We start from the raw sequence: 19402 nt of genomic DNA on the forward strand, positions 1-19402 counted from the left end.
TCAAAAGTCTTTGGGGATTTTTACATTCGACCACAAGAGCATTATTGAGATCAGCGTTTCAGTTCCAGTTTATTGCAAAAGGTGTTCAGTTGGGTTGAGGTCAGGGATCTGTGCACGCCAATACAATTCTTCTACTCCTTCTACTCAATGTGCCCTTATGGACTGTGATTTGTGCAAGAGCTATTCCTTTTTAGATCCAATTAATAAACAATATAATGTTAATGCATACACCTACAATTTTTTCTAAGCTTGTGGCAACAGTTTGGTGAAAACCCACATAATAATGGGCAGGTTTTGGCCATACAGAGTATGTTGCCACAAGGTCAAATTGATTGTGTATTTCCAATATCATGGAACTAATTGGTCCCCAAAATATGGCAGTTTCTAAATTCTGAAAACAACAAACTTTCCTGAACTATGTCTCTCTCTTTTGCATTTATCTCTTGTGGTCCCTAAAAGTGAAAAACTAAAAAAAACTGGACACTCTGCCTTGGGACCATTGGCTGACCCTCTTGCCTGGTGGACCATGTTGAATGAATTTCATGAATCATCAAACAAATTTACCGTCATGCAAGGGCAAGGATGTTGTTCTGAGAATGGTGAGTACCCAGTCGAACTATCCATATAGAACAGGTCTATTTGTTCAAAGATTGTTGGACAAGAAACAAACATTTTTCTCTAGGCATTATTTCTAGTGGGCCTGGACTACTGTTGCAAATATTAAACTGTATTTCTGGAACATTTATTATTACAGAGTTACTGTCTGACTGCAAATCAGTTAATGATATGTGCTACCTCAAACGTTCAGTTAATGATATGTGCTACCTCAAACCCAGCCACTTCACTACTCCATCATCTTAGTAGGACCCAAATGCTAACCTTCAGCTTCAGAAGCTAAAATATTTATTGCAAGCAGCCAGGCTGTGTTTCTGTGTCTACTTGCTTACTTGTTGTAACCCAGGCATCCTGCCAAACCTCATGATCTTTCCTGGCATACATACCCAAACTCAAAAGTTAACAGAAACCAGCTGGCAACAGATGGCTAATATATCTTATTTTATTCAACAAGATTTACCCTAATCTTAGTTGTTGACCTGCTATGCTATGTTTTATTAAATCAATTTCAAATTGTGTCTAATATAATTAGAATAGGCCACTGGCCATAATCTTTACCTTTCATGCCTTTCATATGGATGTGACTGATCTGTTCTTAGTTCGGCAGACTAGGCTACAACATACTACTAATCAGCCTCAATTCAAGAAGCAGCCTTTTCAAAATGGCTGAGAACTGTAGAGCATGTGCATGAACTCATCATAATGATCATTTTTCTGTTAGAACAATCACACCTTTTTCTATAGGTGGAAAGAAGAATGGCAGACATTGTTTGGGACTAAAGTCTTGTCAAAGCTACGTAACTTGGTTCCATTCTCCTTGGTCCCAGTGTTCTTTGCAATCATCACAGACACCTACATGGGCTTTCTTGTGGTTTCTTTGCCTAAAGATATACTTTCCAAAACAGACTTTAGACATACAACCAGAATACAAACTACATAGATACTTTATTGATCCCGGAGGAAATTTAAGTATCCAGTAACTACATACAGTGAAATAAGACTATCACTGTAGCCACCAACCAATACATGTGCAAATGAGGTGATTTCTCATTTCATTTTTTTTTTTAATGAAATGTAAAATGTTAAAACATACTTTCTTATCCATCAGATGGTATGGACCCAGCTGACTCCTTGACATTTCATTTGTAGTCAGTGTGGCCTTTCATGATGCAGTGAGTTTAGTGGTACTGTACTATTATGGATGGTCACATCTTCATTCCCTTTATTGAGAACCTATTGATATTCATTAACAAAAACAAGTTTTGGGGTAGACCACTTAGATCCAGTGACGTTCACAAAGACATTTTGTACATGGTGTTCTTTCAACTATGTTGCTGTGATTCAGGTGTCCATGTATTTTTGACTATATAATTCTACTTTACTTCTGTAACACACAAAAAGTTTCCCACGACAATGCAACCCAAGACACTGTGTGTGTTTTTACAACTGATCTTGGAAGTTCCTCATTCTTTCCTTAACGAATAGTCAGCAATGCACTCATCAATATGGTGTCTGACCTGACTTTACTTTCACCTATTCTGAAAGACCACCAATCATGACTGTGACATGTATATATCTCTAAGATCTGCCAATCAAGTAGTTTTTTTTTTTGTTTTTTGTTTTTTTTACGAAATCGTCGTTAACCCATAATTAGGAAAACTATTACTTTTGCTTTCCAAATAGTTGGATGAAGTAGGAAAATGATAACCATCCATTACCTCGCTAATCATGTTTGAAAATGAACAAACATTTGTACATTCAGTTGAATTGACTCTCCTTTGACTGCATTAAAATGCATTTCCTAATTAGATTTTCACTGTAACTCGTGGGTGATCTAGAACATTGTCTGGAAGAGAGGCAAATTCAATTAAAAAGAATCTAATGATCTGTTTTAGATTGTATCACATGGCATTGTTTTGATATCGAGTCAGGGCTAATTGTACCACTTTTAGCTAGCAATTTGTTCAGCTTCAGTTATGCTCTTGTACTTCAGTCATTTATTAATATAAAATGCTAGATGTTTTTAAAAGAATATAAATCACCAAAACGTTGTAACTTTTCAAAATGTTCCTAATATGTATCGAACATTTCACAGTGCTTTGAGTACAGAAGCTACAATGCCTTAGAAATCATGTTAGTAGTTCTTGACCTATTACACATGGGTATAAGCACATGTGTGTGTGATGTCCTTTAACAGACTGCTATTCAATTCAGTGTGGCTTTGTCTCTGGATCCACCAGACTCTGACCAGGATAAAGAAGATAAGTGAATGAATGAACAGTGGTAGGTCGCACGATTGTAACAGGAAGTTCTAATATAATACAAATAGAAAGATACTCTTGTCTTTCTTTGCCCCATTGACGTAAATTCACAGAATCTTCTCACTAGCACAGCATTGGGTGGAGTTACTGTAAGTTTTTAGAGGAAGTGGTTAACTATACATAGTTGGCTCATACACAGCTGTATGATCACCAGAGTAACACAGTACTACATCATTCATACAGCTTTACTATCACAGTGCAAAGTCTACAAATGGTGATCTTCTAGGTTACAAACCATTCAAGTGTCTTGAATGCATATTTCCATACACATAGAAACACACATATGGTGTCCCTTATAATAATGAAGCTGTAATGTGCTGTCAGCATCGTGGTATCATTAGCCTTTACTCTGCAATCCCTTACAAGTTTTAAAGTAATAATACAAGGGATTTTTTTTTGGAAGTCAAAGGGAAAAATGTTTTCAATATGTTAGATCGACAGTTAAGCAACAGCGTTAAACAATTACTGATATACTGAACATGGATACATTTTTTAGTAATGTAGAAGCAATAAGTTTAGCGTTCTATAAATATAAAAAGTCTGATGCAGGGTTGAAATGTGCAGTGTGCAGTAGTATTGAGTTATACAGGGTTAGTCAGTTGATCAGCTCAGTTGATTGCTGAGAGGCAGCAGGGTGTTGAGTAATCTGATTGCTTCAGGGAAGACACTGTTGGGCGGTCTGCTGGTGGTGGAACGGATGCTTCAGATGGCAGGAGGGTGAAGAGTCCTTCAGATGGCTGAGAAGGGGAACTTAACCGATGGACTCTATGCACAGCCTACTGCCTTTGTGTTTCTGCTAAAACCTCAGTGGCTATGTGAGCTTGTGGTATAATACTCTCTGAAAGCAAACTGTGATAGTCGTAAAACTATTATTAAGTATTACATATTATTAGCTATAGGAACATAGCATTTTAATTATATGTTCGCTACAAGGAGCGACAGATGCCAAACTCCCAAAGAGGAACCTTACATGATCAGGGTCAGTTGTGCTTGACTGAAGAGTTGTATGTATTAAATTAGGAAATCTTTTAAAATTAGGAAAACAATGTACTGTATGTATGACTGAAGGCATTAAATGCTTGCTGTAATGAAATATTGTCATTAATACAATAGTATGGCACATAATCACATAATCCCATCTCTGTGAGGAAATACTACAAACAAATTCAAGGTTATTACAATAAAAAAACTGACAAAGTATCCTAAATTTGAATTGACCATAATCCAGTGCCTTGTCGGATGCATTGTGTTTGAGCGTAGTCTGACTTTCTAATTAAAACATTTTTACTAATTACTGCAACTCAGCAGGGACAGAAATGAGATTTTCCATATGTACAGGCTTAATGCTCTGAAAGAAACCCCAAGACTACAGTAGTACAAAGCTGATTAAGCACATTACTGCAAGACATTAGCACTTGTCTCTCTTTTTTCATGTAAATCTTGTAACTAACATATTATATGTATTGAAACATTGGTATGGCAGCGCAGACTATACATTTGCTTCCTGCCTTGATAGAAGATTTTCACCTTAGACCTATTTTCCTAAATATATTTACAAATTCCTCAAAATAAATATATCATTCATTTATTCATTCACTCATCTCAGGTTATTATTTGGGAAGCAGAAGGAAAACAGTGATCCACGAGAAAACCCTGATGGTGTGAGGCCAAAAAAATATGTGCATACATAAAAAGATACAGGTCACCAGTTCTTTATTTAATTTTCACATCTTGACCTTGGCATTATTGTCGTTACCAGATGGGCCGGTTTGAGTTTTTCAGAGACTGCTGATATACTCGGATTTTAACACATAACAGTCTGTAGAGAATTAAAAGCCAAAATAAAACAACATTCTGCTCTGTACTGGTTGAGGAACTGTCCTGTTATTGGAAAAAGGTCTGTGGAGAAAAGGCAGAATGGGTCAAGCTGGTAGGATGTTTACAGTAACTCTTTGCATCTATGTTGAGCAGAAAAGTATCTCCGAGCACACCAAACCTTGAAGCGAATGAGCTACAAGAGCAAAAGATCACATCAGCTTTCACTCCTCTCAGCCAGGAACAGGGATTTGAGGCTACAGAAGACATCATTTTACTAAAACTGGCCAGTTGATGCACAGAAGGTTCAGAAAAGTAAAAAGTAAAGACTTTTTAACATTACATTTGCTTGGTGCTAGCTATAAGATGTATATGTAACTGTATTCTAGCTTTTTTTTAACTTGCAGTACTGTAATATTCACCTACTGTTGCTTCAACCCTTAATTAAAGCTTTGCCTTTTAATTGTATTCCAGCATTTACATATTTGCAGGTTCAAACATTGGCTACTACTTTAGAAGGGAGTTTAGAGAACATGTCTGATTTTGAATTAACATTTTATTATAAGTAGATCCTCAGTAAATAAATACAGATCTAAAAAAAAGACTAGAACCTGTTAAAGGTGTGACCTCCAGTCAGTGCATTGGCGCACATGGTTATATTGTGTACTGTATATAAGTAAGTGTGTGTGTGTGTGTGTGTGTGTGTGTGTGTGTGTGTGTGTGTGTGTGTGTGTGTGTGTGTGTGTGTGTGTGTGTGCCTAAATGTGACAGATCTGGCAGACCGGCAGCATTTGTAGCCAGTCGCCTGTACAGAGACAGCAGGAAAGAAAAGAGCAGAGGGATGGAGGAGGGGAATCGTTCCTCGCATCATCCTTATTTCCCCCCTTTTCTATATTCCGCCCTCACACTGCCTGTCTTGCTCCTTTCCTTGTCTTTTATTCGTTCCAGATTGCTTTATTTCACCTAATTTCATCTCCCGTTGTGAGAATGCTGAAAACAATCAACAACAAGGAAATGAGTGAAAGACTGTATAATTCAGATCGAGTGGAATGAATTTTTGTTGAATCTAATTATCTCTACTATTATGATTGCCTGGGAAAGGCATTCATGTCATCACATCTAGAAGGGTTTAGTTCAGCCATTGCACACAGTCATGTTCTCCTGCTGAGGTAAAAAAAATGTTTGTGCAAATTTCACTCTTCCGGATGTAACGGCTTTTACGTCAAACGTCTCACACTAGATCAATGTCCTAAGTGTGCAATATACAAAACAGTGGTTTTCGGTTAAATAAAAATAAAAAGGTTCTAGCTTGGATTTTCTCCCTAATTTCCCCTTTTGTAGCAAAGAGAAAATTTTGTATTTTCAGAAAAATCTATTCTTTCTTTGTGGGCTTAAGGAATTCTTTTTTCTATTTTTCCTGAGAATAAAGAAACAGACTATTGTCAATTCCTGTAGCATTTATTCAGCTTTTGTCATTCTCAGCAGGTCCTACTGTGATAAATGATTAGCACTGGAGAGCATAGACTCTTACACAGTGTAAACTTTCTTTCTTTCTTTCTTTCTTTCTTTCTTTCTTTCTTTCTTTCTTTCTTTATTTATTTCTTTATTTATTTATTCCTTTCTTTTTCTTTCTTTCTCCATTTCTTTCTCTGTTAAACTCTGGCTAATTTTGAACATAAATCTACGAATTAAGGTCAAAATTCATGGTGGCCACAGGGTCATAGTCAGAATTCCTGATTTCATGCCATGACACTAAAGTAGCTAATTACCACACGATTCAGCAGGAGCGATAAAAAGGACTGTGAGCGCAACAGCAGCCACTTCGCCCAGCTATCTGCAAGCTCTTGCAGTGTGAAGTTGATTGAAGCCAGAGTTCAGTCGATCAAAGAGCTGACGAATAAAGCCCTGATCCATTTGAACAAGCATATAGTCATGCCAAGTGCCAGACTGGGCGTTTGACACTATTTTGTGCCTCAGCTTTTTTTCTCATCTCTTTTCCCACCAGGTCTTCTTTACGGCTTCTTAATCTTACCCCAAAGATATATTAGATTAAAGACATATCTCTTCTCTTTCTTCACTGCTACATTATATTTTGCACTGCTGCATTTTTGCAAAGGATGAATGTACCTCATCAGATAGCTGTTTCAAAGAATAAATAAATAAATAAATAAATAAATAAATAAATAAATAAACTGAAGTTAAATTTTACAAAGATTCTTTGAACCGGGGAGCTTCATACATCAGAATAAACTTTTTCAACCTATTCACTGAAAAAAATTTAATATGCAGACTGTCAAATTTGATTTAAGAAAGTACATTTCATATATCCATCCAGCCATCCATCCATCCATCTATGCTTACCCTGCTGGGTTACAGGAACCTATTGTACAGCCTATAAAAATATATATTGAATGACTTCTCAAACTTTACACATTCCTTAAATTAGCTAGCAAAAGCACTGGGAAGATTTAAAAAATATGCTACTTATTTTTACATGTAAATGTAAAGAAAATGCTACATTTTACTCATTGACTTGCATAAATGAAGTATATAATTCTTTAACTGTTAGAGAATTCTATGCTAATTCTCTAAGATGTTAGCATGCAATAATGTCAAGTGTTTGTTTTCATACAAGAACAGGATAATAATATAATATTTATATAAAGATTTTGCCCTGAAAGAATACACTATATACTAAATGTGTGAATGTGGCTTTGTGTAAGAAGAAAGTTAATAAAGAAAGACTCATTACAGAGTCTGTTCTGAGAAGAGCATTATGCAAGTTGAGGGGGTGGGGATAAGTGGGGATGTATTGTATTGGGGTGGGATAATGGGGTCTAATGAGGCAGGTGTCAGCATCTTCTGTACTCTGGGAACAGAAGCAGGAATTGACATTAAATACTGCCAGCACATGTAATTGCCAAAACATACAGATAAATGACAGCTACAGTACAGTACAGTGCTTAGTGGATAGCTAAAGGTATTCATGCTTTCAGGACTTCAAGATTAAAACAAAGGCATTTTGACTTAAACATGAAGAAGGCGGTTTCTTCCCACAAGGAGTATTAATATATTGCTGATTCTAACAGCAAGCATTCTCAGATGCCTGGAACTGACTCAGCCCTCAGTTATAATTTGGTTGCTTTGCTTTGCAGCTTCACCCAAATTCACAAACTCCGTCTTCCAAGATTCTGTCACGTATGGAAAGGCTGAGAGTTTAAAATTGTAAATAAAACACTTGGATAAAGTTCAAGCAGACAATTCCAAAACTTGAAGCAAGATCCAGGTCAGGAACATGAGAGTAAAAAGAGATGGAGAGTGGTGCGGCCATGTTTGTAGGCTGTGGTGAATCTTGGGATTTTGGTGACATGACAGTAGTAGGCAGTACTTTTGTTATTTATTTTACTTACTGTTTGTTAAAATATCCTTTATTCTTACTTCCCTTGATGACTGTTTGCAGAGTAGTAGCCTCATATAATGATGCTGCCACCACCATGCTTCAGTGTATATACAGTATGGTGTTTTTTATGATCGTAGACATAAACCTTCTTTCTGCAAACTGGACTAGACAAATTATTGTTTGTTTTAATGACTCTAAATGAGCTTTTAGATCTCTGTGATTCTTTGTAGTAGAGGGGTTTGCGGTGTACAGGTTTCCTCTCAAAATACTTTTGTCTATTTTAGTTATGGCTAAATGACTTATCAGGATAAGCTTCAAAGGCTACGTACTGGAAGTTCAGTGAGTTCTGACACCACATCTCACGTACCAGCTCTAGACTTTCTTGAAGACTGTATTGACTCATAAATCTGTTCTTTTTCTTGTTGCTATTGATAGAAGAAGTAATCTATAATGTCCACCTAACAGACCCTCAGTGTTCACCAGGAACAAAACACCATCCTCCAGTTTTAGCAGAAAGATGAGAGCTTTGCAGCCTTGCAGCGGATACGTTCTGATAATTGGGTAGGATCCGATTAGGCTATAAGTGAGTGCAGCTCTGAAGAATGGAGACGCTCATGAAGATTCTGCTCTCAACTTCCAATTAGTTATAATAGATATGTCAGACCACTGGCATAGGGATAATCTACTTGTTATGACTAATGCATAGAGATCAACAGTTCTGGCTTAGAAATAGCCTCTAAATCAGGCGCCTTGATTCTATCTACTGGAAAATGTTCATGTTGAATTGATCAGGAGAGTCTCTGGGTTATCTTAATGCTTCCTGTTGCTTATCTATCATCCGATTATTTATATTTATGAAGGAATTATATGAAATAAATGGCTGTAACTCCTAACTGGTTAACACAATATTGTTGTTAAACCCTATTTCAAGCAAAAAGTCTACACTTATATCTAGGAGTCTTTAAGCAACTTATGATTATGAGCATCAGTGAAATTACTAAATTCATTATATACTAAAGACGAATTCCTTTCAGCATATGATGGAGACTTGAGCAACTACATGATTTTCTAGTGATACCATCCACAGCAATTCCATGTGTCTCCAGGCTGTCCATGTGGAACTATCCTCATAGCAGTTCCAAGTGATTAAATCTCCAACCAAATGTAGGGCATCAGGATGGATCATGCAGGTCCAGAGAGCAGAAGCGTTCAGGACTTCATATTGATTGCAAAATCTTGATCGTATCATTTAAAATTTAATGTTGTGGTGTTCAGAGGCATGAGAATGAAATCTGTGTCACTGTCCATATACTGATAGACCTGAAAATGAAGTATATCGAGCATCAAAACTAGGACAGACTTCTTTCTGTCCTCAAGACTCCACATCCTCTTTTTTCCCTGTTTGTTATAACTAGATTATTTCTCTATAGAAGAACACCCTGTCATGTTTCATTCCATGCACAATGTATTCCGACTGTTAGGTTTCAAGGATCTTTTGTTTTTTTGTTCAATCCGCACTCAGTCTGGTTTCGTCTGTGAGGTTCGCAGACACTCTTACAACACTGCAGCAACTTTTGTAGTTGTTCGAAAAGCTCCGCTAGATCTTCTAGAACAGTGGATTTTTTTTTCTAGCTTTCTAAGAACCTGTTGAATATTTATTGACTATTATAATAACACTTTAGTATTTACTGGGTTGTGCTTGTGGAAAGAAATTTCTTCAGCAGAGACTTTATACTGTATTTAGCTGTTTTTCCACTTAATACATTTGACTTTTAAATCCAACATTTCAAAAGGAATATTATATATATACTATATTTTAGGTGGTTTTCCCACCGAATGTTTGTTGTGGTCTTAATCTGAGTTTAGACTCATTTGGGTCAACTCAACCTTGGTGTGTTTGCGTTCATCACAACACGACAGTTGAAAACTATTATAATTATTATTATTTGTTGCTATTATTATGTACAGCCTCATCACCTTTTCAGCATCCCACGGTGTTCCTCTGCCACTCATTGGAAACTAATGATATTCATCATCAGCTGAAACACACACGCAGGTTACTTTAATGAACAATTGTGGACATGAATACGGGCTGTGTTTACGTTTACGGGAATAGCAGGACAACCGAACATACACTAAGCTCAAAAGCTACTAAGCTACCAGTGTAAAAAAAAAAAAAACTGTATCATGACATGTCTATAATTATGTAATGTAAAGAAAGAGAATGTACACTTTGTGTGTTATAAAGCCGATAAACCAAGCTTTTAGCATTCAGGTATTTTGTATCTGTGTCTGATCCATCTTGCTAGCTAGCATGTGGAGATTAGCAAAAAAACAGAAAAGCTGTTTTTAGTTAGCCTTAGCTAATGTTTTCCCACATTTTCTGTGTACTTAAATTAATGTACAGTATGTGAATCGAGACAGTCTTTGTTCTGCATTTATTTTGGAGCCTGAGGTAAATTTTAAGAGCTTTCTATTTTAATATTAGTTTAGAATTCAAAGCTGCACTTCTGCACTTTTGTGTAGTAGGTATTGAATTATTAGTTTGTAGTTTGGACTGTGGAATGTTTATTAAGTATTTGATTATTAAAAAAACATTACTGGTATTATAAGGGTTAAAATGGTAAGTCCCTCAAATCCACAGACACACAATTGAAAACACACAGAACCCCAGTAGAATTTTCCACAGGCATTAGTTAAGTATGTTTTGATGTTCTTCCCCAGCGTGGATCTCTGGTCAGATGCTCTTGAGGATAATCCTCCTCCCACACACACACACACACACACACACACACACACACACACACACACACACACACACACACACACACACACACACACAAAGCAAGTGGAGGAGAAAGTAAACGAGGAGGAACACTGTGTCCTTCAGCTAAAGCATAATATGCTAATTAGAGTTTAATTTCACTTGCTTAAATAAAGCCATCAGAATTCACACACTTATATATCACTCTAGGAGGATTTTGGTTGCTGTTTAATCTTAACCTCAATGAGTTGTGGTTTTGTTTGCATTTTTTTTTAAAAATCCAGTCAGTAATTTTCTTGTCGTTTGAGATTTATTTTGAGAATAAATCCTATCATCATTAGAAGCAAGTCAGAGAACAACACATGCACTCACTAAAAATACACCCTGTCTTGCCCACTGCATTTCATCCTCGACAGCCCACACACTCCTCCTTGTCAATCTCCAACATCACCATTAGTCCAAACCCTTTCTTCATCAGACGAGTTTAATCGTATATATATGATACTGACCTCAGATCCGTTTAATTATGATGATTTATCAGCATTTTGATAAATAAATAAATAAATAAATAAATAAATAAATAAATAAATAAATAAATGTTTAAACACATAAGTACTGTTGCTAAGCATCTAGACATAACATTATAACACCGCATCCTACAAGTGAAATGTTAATTACTCAAGGGTTAAAAGTCTGGTTTTGAATGACGATAACCCAGTGTTAAGTGCAATATGAACAATCACAATTGTTTTCCTTTCGCATTTAAATGAATAGAATTCAATAGAAGAGGTGCACTTGTACAGTAGTCATCACGTCACTGTGTCCAATCAGGAACAAACGACCTTTTTGTTTGGAGCTAATATTGATAAGCGAGATATATTCACTAGTTGTCACAACAAAACAGTGTATTTCTTAGTAGCCATAATAGATATTGTCATATTAAATGATAAGTACTGGATTTTCTATTAAGGAATACTATAAACATTTTGACCTTCATTTGAAATGATAATCACCTACAACATTGTTATGACAAAGTGAAGAGTTTGTCTTTGACATTTTAATAACAACTAGCAAAAGAGTTGAAGCCAAATATGTAACAGCTGTAATTAGCAAGCTGATAAATGAAACAAATACAAGCAAAGAATTCTGTCTGTTTATAAATCCCCACCCACAGAATGGAAATGAGGCTGAAGCTGGATGGATTGATGTTTATATATCTCACCGATTTTGCTGTCGATTTTTAGTAACATGGTCAGACTGATCGCCTAAGCACTTTCTAAAGAGACATATTTAATTTTTGGCACATCTTCAACCATCTTCACCATGCATGCGCCCAATTACAGGTTTCTGGACCATGTTCCTCAGGTCATAGTTGTCTCACTGCTGCTCCAGCTTCTATTCTGCCTTTGTTCTCAATGATCATTTACATCTAAAATCTGTTTCATGTGCTAATGCTTTTGTCTTTACAAACTCTTCCATGGTTGTTAATCACAATTCCTCTTCGTCATGGATAAGCAATTATCAGACTCGCCTGGATTTGCAGGCATGCAAGCAAAGTCTTTGAGAACACCTGCGTTTTGTCAGAACACGATTTGTCAGAAGCCTTACGGAAACGTTCAAAGTGGAAGCCCTCCCACCCAAAAAAAAGCACTGGACAGAAGTTTGTGATTAATCTGAGAAATGCTGTTTACGGTAGATGAAGTACAGCTAGTCTAAACACTGTGAGTGCGATCCCGGAAAGCATTGACATAATCTCCCATCAGTGTTCAGTAAGTATCAACTACTTATTATTGTCCAGAATGAGACGTTTATGTGCTTAAACCAAGGGTTTTTGGAATGGGTGTTGTGAATCATCAGATTATAAATTGTTAAAGTATAACTGTAAATGTATAAATTACAATTCTCACTGTAATTATTTAAAGCATGACAGAGGGTAGAGTTAAGAGTAATAGAATAGTAATAGTAATAGAGGGTAGAGTAAAGCAATGCATTATAATTTCATTTCAGATAATGAGTATGTTTGGTGATGTCTTATACTGTAATAAAGTAAATCCCTTTTGAAGCAAACACAGTTCTGACAGCGACAAAGACTCTATTTCAGGAGGTAATAATACAGACGGACATAACAGGGCCATGGATAATTTCCATTTTTTCTACCTGACAAGCCTAGAAAAAATGGTGTCACTGCATGCCAAATGACTACACAAACAAATCTTTGACATTCCATATGCGTTTGTACTACTGCATTGTTTTGATGGTGACTACTGTAGGTGACCCTGTCTTTAACTGCAAATTCTTGGCTTCATCTTAACTGGAGCTCAAATAGTCAAATAATGATATCATGATGTCCTGGGAATATTTGAGCTTTTAACCCTTTATGCCAGTACACTGTTGTTCCATTTCACCAGCAGAACAGAAATCAACTTATCAGACATTTTCAATCAGTGTAATCGAATGCATTATTTTGCCGCCATTAATCTAAAGGACTTATTTTAGTGGTTGATAAGTAGATAACGCCATCGTATCAGACAGCAGAAATGGGTTTCAGAGCACCATTTTCTTTTGAAGATTTGAAGAAACCTACTGCTTTTAAACATTTTTGTTTCTATAAACATAACCTTGTTAACAAAGGTTAAAACAAAAATATTTATAAAAAGGTACAAGTTCCTGAGTGTGTACTTTATTATGAGCAAAGATATGACAAAAAAATTCATTGCTGAACACGGACACAACTAAAATAGTCACAAATTTCATTCTGGCGTCTGGTAAGAAACTATATTATTCTGCTGGTTCTATATATTCTACAGATTGGTCCCAGTCTGTAATTATTCATAGTAATCTCAGCATTTGCATATTTCCATTTCCATGAAATTCCATACACAATTTTCTGAAGCGCAGTATTGAGATTTCATTAGAATATCCACAGGAGCTTGACTGAATATACATTATAGTCGATCAGAAATTTCAACAATACAGGGGTAAGTGTAGAAGGCAGAGAGAAATTAACTGCTTTATGAGAGGTTATGGAACAACCTGGTAGACATCGAAGCACAGAGGTTGACTAAATACTTCACGATTAGGCATGTTGTGATGTGTGTTGTATTTAAAGTCCTGTATTGTATTTATTGACTTGTCCCTATTGTTATGTTTATTGTCAATTAGCCATCCTTAAAAATTGACACTACAGGTTGTTGAGATCTTCAAAGTTTTACAGTAAACTTGTCCATATCTAACCTCTTTAATCTCTAGTCTATTTAATCTAATCAAATCTACTTAGGCATAATATGACTATTTTTCCTTTAAATATAAATTGTCCTCAGAAATAAATGCATGATTAGTCTCTAATGAAGACATCTAATGACGGTCTCTTCCTTCATGTCTCTTGTGCCTCTCTAACACACACATGCACACACTTGCACACTGATAATTGTTCATAGTCTCTCCTACTTAACTGTATGAGTGTGTGCAGTCAGAGACCCTTCGAGACCACAAAGTCGTGACTGTGACTCGAAACATTCTTATAGCTTCCAAAGAAGAACCCAATGGGACAGTAGGTCTGATCTTGGGCACAATGTTGCTATGACTCCCGTGTCTGCGGGATCTGTGTTTACAATGCATGTTTGCTGGGCTTTATTTCCCTAAGGGACAGCCGCAAGTGTGCCACTGAATTAGTGATATTGTTTATACCAGCATAGATTAATGACACTATTAATGAATAGAAGTGACGCCTGCAACCAGTATAGCATGCCTGCCCTTTTACTAATTGACAACTCAGTGCATTCTGAAATGCACCTGAGAGCTTAGTATATTTTGCAGACAACCAGGTTACTCAGGTACTACAGTATGTAATGGATTAGACCATATATGGTGGCGGATCCAGCTTTGATTTGGCCAAGACAGCCTTAAAACCAGTCTGTATTGTATCTAGTGCTGCTACTGTGCTGTGTTTCAGGTTTTCAATCTCAACTCTCCACTCTTATCTTCCGAGGATCAGAAAACGCTACACAGCCACTGACAGCACATGAGCATCTCTATGTGTATGTGAGGTAGAGGTACTAGGTTCATTGTGTGCTCTAGAATTTCGCCCATCCTTTCTGCCGGCTCATTTAATCAGCATTCTAACTCAGGAAAGATACCAGCTCTGATTCTTACATGGGACTGATCAGTGAATGTTTTCTGTCCATTTCTAAACCAGTCACTGAAACATGGCAAAGGAGTTTATCCTATTTTAATCCCAAAGGGTTTTACAACCAGCGGGTGATGAATAGCAAGCAGTAATGCAATAGCTTTGGCAGCTGTGCTTCGTGCATCGCTAATGCCATTAGCCTGCATTTAAGCTCTAAATGGATCTGGTGCAGATGTTCAGGTGACCAGACAATTAGGTCATCGATCATGTCAATTATCTGAACAAACTGTTAGCTCTCCTGTCCTGAATTATGAAATACACATGAGGTTGGGAAGACTGACAAAAAAAAATCAGAACATTAAGACAATTCTACAAATTACAGTGGGGCAAAAAGGTATTTAGTCAGTCACCAATTGTGCAAGTTCTCAGAGACGAGAGAGGCCTGTCTTTTCATCATAGATACACTTCAACTATGAGAGACAAAATGAGAAAAAAAAAATCCAGAAAATCACATTGTCTGATTTTTAAAGAATTTATTTGCAAATTATGGTGGAAAATAAGTATTTGGTCAATAACAAAAGTTTATCTCTATACGTTGTTATATACTCTTTGTTGGTAATGACAGAGGTCAAACGTTTTCCCCTCAAGGTTTTTACTGTACACACTGTTGCTGGTAGTTCGGCCAATTCCTCCATGCAGATCTCCTCTAGAGCAGTGATGTTTTTGGTTCTGTCGCTGTGCAACACGGATTTTCAACTCCCTCCAAAGATTTTCTATGGGGTTGAGATCTGGAGAGTGGCTAGGCCACTCCAGGACCTTGAAATGCTTCTTACGAATCCACTCCTTCGTTGGCCGTGTGGCGTGTTTGGGATCATTGTCAAGCTGAAAGACCCAGCCATGTTTCATCTTCAATGCTCTTACTGATGGAAGGAGGTTTTCACTCAAAATATCACAATACACAGCCCCATTCATTCTTTCCTGTACACGTATCAGTCGTCCTCGTCCCTTTGCAGAAAAGCAGCCCCAAAGCATGACAACTCAAATAATTGGCCCTGTTTTTGTTCTGCAACACAGTCAAACAATTCTAACTACAATATAGTGCACAGAAAAGTTTTGTTCTATTTATCACTTTAAAATATTAGCAAAAGAAAGAAAAAAATGATAGAACTACTACTGATGCTTAGCAAGGATAGTCCAGAAGGAATTCAGCATGATGCTCCAGGAGGAATAAAAATATAACAATTATTTAATTGTAGTTTCCATGATATCACTCTTGAGAACGCTATTTTATAACATAAACATGAACAGTGCTTCCACATTGCCAGCACCTGTAAAAGAAAAAGGGCTCCAACACACTACCAGAGTAAATCAATTAAAATGTGTAATAACTTTTAATATAGACCACAGACAAAGCTCATTAAGAACAGATTCACAGAAATCTGGATCCCTAATGAGCAAGTCAGTGGAAAGATAAAACTCCTGAAGGTTTTATATAGAGAAGAGGAGAGGAGTACAGTATGATTACAGCAACAGATATTATACCGGTTTTTTAGCATGACCCTTTATTTGCAGGTGGTGCAGGAGGGTTTCTTGGATCTCCAGCTGAGAATCCCCACAGCAGCAGGCGGTAAATCACAAGTGCTGAAAGCTCCAGATGATGAAGCATGACGACAGCAGGAGTAGAGCATCAGGAGTCTTTGCATGGGGGTTGAGTCAGGATCCGGCACTGGTATCACATCAGGCAGGAGGAGCACATGTTCAACATGATAGACAGACAGAAAGATCATTAATTATATCTATTTTGATCAGAATGTGAGGAGTCTTACACATCTAGGTATAATCACATGACTAAAAGATAGAGGCAGATGGTAGCACATGCATGAGGGGACCCTAGGACAATATTCCACTGCCAACAAATCCTATGAGGAAAGGAGGTGTGGTTGGGGAATGACAGTCTCGAAACATCCTAGTTTACCAAAACGCTCTACGCCCATAAAGCACCTATGCCAAAAAAAGAACTACTAACTACAAACCCTGATTAGATAAACAGGTTACTTGAGTCTTTTCCAAATTCCTCTGTCTAATTTTGGTAATCCGGTATCCACTGGTTCTGCTTTTGTAGCCCATACACCCTACTATGTGATGTTCACTACATTCGGTTATGCTTTTCAGTTTACCATGTTTGTAAAGAGCAGTTATTTCAGTCACTGTAGACTTCCTGACAGCTAAGCACTCTGGTCTTTCTCCTCTGATGTCTCGTCTGATGTGATATAGGAAGGTTCTGACATACTGTACTTGGGATGTTAGTCTGCTATGGACGATCTTCATGGGTTATGAGCAATCCTTTTCTTTCTATACTGGGATTGGAAGAAAGACATTATTTCTTCTTTCAATGAGGAGTTTGGCTAAAAGCATGGCCACAGTCTGTAAGGATTCATATTGGAATCTCAGCATTTGCATTTTTCAATTTCCATAAAATTCCATGCACAATTTTTGAAGCACAGTATTGAGATCTAATTAGAATATCTACAGGAGCTTGACTAAATGTATATTATAGTCAATTAGAAATTGAAACAATGCAAGGGTAAGTATAGAGGGCAGGAATAAATGAACTGCTGTATAGGAGGTAATGGAACAACATGATAGATAGAAACACAGTAATAAGTCTGTCTGTGTTTTTGCTCTGTTTCTGTCTGCTGTCTTGCCCTGCTGTTAATTGTTGGCCCCGCCCACTCATTTGTTACCATGGACACTAATTGCACACAATCTCTTCCCCAGGTGTTTTGTCTTTGTCTCTGATTGTCTCCGCGTTGTGATTGGTTCCTGTTTACTACATCTACTCTGTTTGTTCACCTCCCTGGTGTTAGTCGTTGTTGGTGTGTGGTGTGTTCATGTCCATGGGCCTGTTTTGTTCCGTGTCCTGCCTTGTGTTGCCTGCCTGTTGATTTGTGTTTTGGATTAAAACCTTAAACTGCATTTGGATCCTCACTCGCCTTTGTCTAACCGTGACAAGCACAGAGGCTGTTCTGGCTGACTAAATAAATAGTAAATTAATTAAACCTTTAATCTTCTCTTAACCCTTGGTGTAAAGTAGCTGTTGAGATCATGGGAGTTTTTAACTGTACTAAGAATTATAGTAGTAGGCTTTAATATTTTATAATTAAATAAATGTAAAGATTATGTAAGCAAATTACTGGAAATTTTCCCAGAAATCAAGACAAACGAGTCAACAATGAGTGAGTGTAATTGAAGAACGTCAATGTATAATCTCTGTCCTCAAGATAAGCAGTGTCTCCAATTCAAATTTTATCTCATCTTTGAAGAAAATAAACAACCAAACAGGGAGGGACTGTAGGAATAAAAAATAATGTTTATGTAGAAATAAGTTATGATTTTTAATATAAAAACCTGCACTAATTTCAAGGAATACAAAACACCAGTCAAAAAGCAGTAATCTAGGGATGGGATGTGATGAGATGGGATGGTGATGGGAAATCAGGTTCCCAAGTTAAGAGTTTGTTAACTGATTTTAATGATTAACTAAATATCACTTCTGGTACTATTTCTTTGCTCTGGATCCAGTACAGCATTAATATTTAGGTTTCTGGCTGTGGGGAAAGGATTCCAGTCGGTCCGTTCATTGTTGGTGTCTTTGTCTTGGTAGATGATTATTCCTAGTTAAATTTGCTATTTGACAGTACTGTATTTTCTCGGATGATGCCAATCTAGCAGCTCTAAAAACTGATGACTTGAAGTATGTCACTTGAAACAGAAGCATTTTAACAGCCTGCAATTTCTTATTTGCTTTTTTGGTGGATGAAATAGTTCTTACCTCTGCTAATCAGTCAATGGAATAGCTCGTACCTCTGCTAATCACTTACTGATTAGAGTACTTGGGAAGTAAAGTTACCATGGAATCAGTATTTAGTGACTAAAGGCAATTCATTTCATTTTAAGCTCTAAGAAAACCTCATACTCAAAGATTACCTGAGATACTGTACTCACTCCCCTGGCTCCAGTTAGAGCTGTTGGTGCCCCTAAAGACCTAGCTAATGTCTGTAGTGAACTTTTAACAGGCTTCTGACTGCTTTACTGAGCCAAACTTTCTAACAATGTAGTGTTTGTAAAGCACAAGCAAAAGGAGGACAGCCTTAGTAGAAAGTACTGTAGTTTCCATTCCCCAGGTACTGTATCTTGTATTGTATCACTGTTTTAGGAATTGTAATGTGGACAATAATGCACTGCTAACAAAAATCAATTGCTGTCCTCCTATTTCGGATTATGAATGTAGATGTTTTCGCTGACTGTTTTGCTATTATTGATGAAATTTAGCCTACTTTTCTGTTTGCGTGACTGATAAA

General features: G+C 36.9%; 1 long non-coding RNA gene across 1 annotated transcript; it reads right to left on the bottom strand.

Annotated features, from left to right (window-relative positions):
* Nucleotides 1-16264: 16264 nt before the first annotated feature.
* On the bottom strand, nucleotides 16265-17727 carry LOC125140354. Its single transcript, XR_007139668.1, has 2 exons — nucleotides 17219-17727; nucleotides 16265-16767 (listed from the first exon to the last, which is right to left on the bottom strand). It is a non-coding gene; the product is annotated as an uncharacterized LOC125140354 (long non-coding RNA).
* Nucleotides 17728-19402: the final 1675 nt, after the last annotated feature.

This window comes from Tachysurus fulvidraco, chromosome 26, assembly GCF_022655615.1.
Source record: "Tachysurus fulvidraco isolate hzauxx_2018 chromosome 26, HZAU_PFXX_2.0, whole genome shotgun sequence".
In the NCBI taxonomy this organism is placed as follows: Eukaryota; Metazoa; Chordata; class Actinopteri; order Siluriformes; family Bagridae; genus Tachysurus; species Tachysurus fulvidraco.